Source organism: Pelodiscus sinensis, unplaced genomic scaffold (genome assembly GCF_049634645.1).
Source record: "Pelodiscus sinensis isolate JC-2024 unplaced genomic scaffold, ASM4963464v1 ctg165, whole genome shotgun sequence".
NCBI lineage: Eukaryota > Metazoa > Chordata > Testudines > Trionychidae > Pelodiscus > Pelodiscus sinensis.
In genome coordinates, this window is record NW_027466046.1 from 1 (window position 1) to 3737 (window position 3737).

The following is a 3737-nucleotide window of genomic DNA, read 5'->3' on the forward strand; positions in this document are numbered from 1 at the left end:
GGGAGAAGGGCCTTGTGGGGGGTGGGGGGGTCCCTTGGGGCGGGAGTGGCAGCAGCCCGGCCACCCTAGACTTTGGGGACCTACCGAGCCAACAGGCCCTCGGCCCCATAACCTCTGCCTCTGGTCCCCGGGGCCTCCCCTCCTCTGGGGGCCGGGGGGGGCTTGTCCCCACAGTGACGTTGCTCCCCCAGGTACCCGTGATCCTGCGCTGCTTTGAGCTGTGCCGGGGCACCGGGGGCCGCGGGCGGTTCCGGGGCGGCGACGGGGTGATCCGCGAGCTGCTCTTCCGCGAGGAGATGGTGCTGTCCGTGCTGAGCGAGCGCCGCGCCTTCCGCCCCTACGGCCTGCAGGGTGAGTGGCCCCGCCCCGGCGCCACCCCGAGCCCGGCCCCAGCTTCCCGGCCTCCCCCGCCCGCCGCTGCCCGGAGCCGCCTCCCCGGAGCCGCCTGCCCTGCCCCGGAGCCGCCTCCCCCGCCCGCTGCTCCCCGGAGCCGCCTCCCCGGAGCCGCCTGCCCTGCCCCGGAGCCGCCTCCCCCGCCCCGCCGCTCCCCGGAGCCGCCTCCCCGGAGCCGCCTCCCCCGCCCGCCGCCTCCCCGGAGCCGCCTCCCCCGCCCGCCGCCTCCCCGGAGCCGCCTCCCCGGAGCCGCCTCCCCCGCCCGCCGCTCCCCGGAGCCGCCTCCCCGGAGCCGCCTCCCCCGCCCGCCGCTCCCCGGAGCCGCCTCCCCCGTCCGCCGCTCCCCGGAGCCGCCTCCCCGGAGCCGCCTGCCCTGCCCCGGAGCCGCCTCCCCCGCCCGCTCCTCCCCGGAGCCGCCCGCTGCTCCCCGGAGCCGCCTCCCCCGCCCGCTCCTCCCCGGAGCCGCCTGCCCTGCCCCGGAGCCGCCTCCCCGCCCGCCGCTCCCCGGAGCCGCCCCGACCCCCCGCCCGCTCCTCCTGGAGCCGCCTCCCACACCCTGACCCCCACGTTGGGGACAGAGTATCAGAAGGGTTGAGGTGTTCAGTTTTCTGACAGTAGAATACTGGAACCCGGCATCTCACCCCCACCCCCTTGCGCTGCCGCATCTGTCCCCCCATTGCACCCCTCCCCCACCCCTTGCGCTGCCCCATCTGTCCCCATTGCACCCCTCCCCCCACCCCTTGCGCTGCCCCATCTGTCCCCCCATTGCACCCCTCCCCCCCACCCCTTGCGCTGCCCCATCTGTCCCCCCATTGCACCCCTCCCCCCACCCCTTGCGCTGCCCCATCTGTCCCCCCATTGCACCCCTCCCCCCACCCCTTGCGCTGCTCCATCTGTCCCCCCATTGCACCTCTCCCCCCACCCCTTGCGCTGCCCCATCTGTCCCCCCCATTGCACCCCTCCCCCCACCCCTTGCGCTGCCCCATCTGTCCCCCATTGCACCCTCCCCCCACCCCTTGCGCTGCTCCATCTGTCCCCCCATTGCACCTCTCCCCCCCACCCCTTGCGCTGCCCATCTGTCCCCCCCATTGCACCCCTCCCCCACCCCTTGCGCTGCCCCATCTGTCCCCCCATTGCACCTCTCCCCCCCACCCCTTGCACTGCCCCATCTGTCCCCCATTGCACCCCTCCCCCACCCCTTGCGCTGCCCCATCTGTCCCTCCATTGCACCCCTCCCCCCACCCCTTGCGCTGCCCCATCTGTCCCCCATTGCACCCCTCCCCCTACCCCTTGCGCTGCCCCATCTGTCCCCCATTGCACCCCTCCCCCCCACCCCTTGCGCTGCCCCATCTGTCCCCCCATTGCACCCCTCCCCCACCCCTTGCGCTGCCCCATCTGTCCCTCCATTGCACCCCTCCCCCCACCCCTTGCGCTGCCCCATCTGTCCCCCATTGCACCCCTCCCCCCACCCCTTGCGCTGCCCCATCTGTCCCCCATTGCACCCCTCCCCCCACCCCTTGCGCTGCCCCATCTGTCCCCCATTGCACCCCCTCTGACACTCATTCTCCCTGACAGGGGGGAGCCTGGCTCCCGCGGCCTGAACCTGCTGATCTGCCGAGATGGACGCACCATCAACCTGGGGGGGAAGGCGTCAGTGCCAGTGCTGCCTGGGGTGAGCCCCCCCGGCTGAGGGAGCTGGCCTGGTGTTGTTGGGCGGGGGGCAGGCTGTGGGTCGGGGCGGGGATGGAAGTCACCTCCCTTGGTCCGGAGATCCCTGGGCTGGGGGGTCAGGTCCCCAGGGTGCCGGGGCAGGGAGCTGCGGGCGGCTCTCGCCGGGTTTCCCGTGCTTTGACGGGCCCGAGTCCCCTCTCGCGGCTCCTGCCCCCCCTCACCCTTCCCCCGTCCCTCCCGCAGGACGTCTTCCGCCTGCAGACCCCCGGTGGGGGCGGCTTCGGGCCGGCGGCCGAGGCTGGGGGACCCCCCGGAGCAGCCCCCGCTGCCCGGCGCCAGGAGCTTTGTGGAGCGCGGCAGCCTGTATGACTATCGCCTGGCGCAGGAGACGGCGTGAGGGCGGCAGGGTGCAGGCACGGGCTGGACTCCCCCGGCACCGGGCCCCGTGGCCTGACGCCCTCGGTCGGGCCAGGACGCCTGGGTCCCCTGCTGGCGGTGCCCCCGCCCGTGGGACGGTCCCCGAGTCCCTTCCGTAGCGGGTCAGGCCGTTGGGCTTGGGCGGTGCCCTGGCCGCCCCTAGCGCTCGGCACAGCACCGCCGGAGCGACCGCCGGGAGTAAAGCGCTGCCGTTTACCCGCAAGTCGTCCTCCGTGTCTGGCTCGCCCCCGCGTCGCAGCCCGAGCCGTGCAGGACCCGGGACCCCCTGCAGTCAGGGCTGGCTGGGCTCTGCCCGTTTACAGGCGATTGTACTAAAGGATTCTCCGCCCCGCTGCGCCCAGTATCGTGCGCCTGGGACGGGGCCGGATTGCCTGCCGGCTGAAGGGCGTTCCCTGGGGCACCTGTCCTAGGTCGGGCCCTGAGGTCTCTTCTCCCCCCCTCCCCCGATTCTCCCAGGTCCCCCAAACGGCCGCCGAGCCGCGTTTGCCCGGGTGCAGTGTTGCTGCAGGTGGCTCCCTGCAAGCAATTCGCTCCCGTGAGGTTTAGTGGCTTTTTAGCAGCCTCTAGAGGAGGAAACGCCAGGCCAGGGGCTTGCTGGGTTCAAGGACCCTCCTAGCAGGGCTCCGCTTCCTCGTCCAGGCCCTGACAGACGGGGGTGGGACTGCCCGCGGGCTGCCAGACCCCTTCATCTGCCCCGCCTCGCGCGCAGGGTTCCTTGTGCCCTGTCGTCCTGCAGCAAGCCCGGCTCAGGCCGGTCTCCCACCCCAGCGGGGAGCCCAACTCACCAGCCCCAGAGCCCGTCCCGCCCCCAGCACGCCTGCTCCCGCACCCCCATCTGCTGCCCCACACGCTGCGGCTTCCCAGCCAGCCTCTCTTCCGGCAGCCTTTCCTCGTCTAAGGGGAGGAATAAGGAGGTGTGGGGGGGCACAGGGAGCACTGGGGTGTCTGAGGGGAGGTGGGGGATGGGTTATAACCTCTCCCCTGTGTAAGGGGGCTGGGGGGCACAGGGAGCACTGGGGTATCTGAGGGAGGGGTTATCACCTCTCCCCTGTGTAAGGGGTGCTGGGGGGGCACAGGGAACACTGGGGTGTCTGAGGGGAGGTGGGGGATGGGTTATAACCTCTCCCCTGTGTAAGGGGGCTGGGGGGCACAGGGAGCGCTGGGGTATCTGAGGGAGGGGTTATCACCTCTCCCCTGTGTAAGGGGGCTGGGGGGCACAGGGAGCACTGGGGTAT

At 72.7% G+C, this 3737-nt stretch overlaps 1 long non-coding RNA gene across 1 annotated transcript; it reads left to right on the forward strand.

Moving 5' to 3' along the window:
* Nucleotides 1-1963: 1963 nt before the first annotated feature.
* Nucleotides 1964-2704, forward strand: LOC142826411 (uncharacterized). Its single transcript, XR_012900553.1, has 2 exons — nucleotides 1964-2065; nucleotides 2308-2704. It is a non-coding gene; the product is annotated as an uncharacterized LOC142826411 (long non-coding RNA).
* Nucleotides 2705-3737: the final 1033 nt, after the last annotated feature.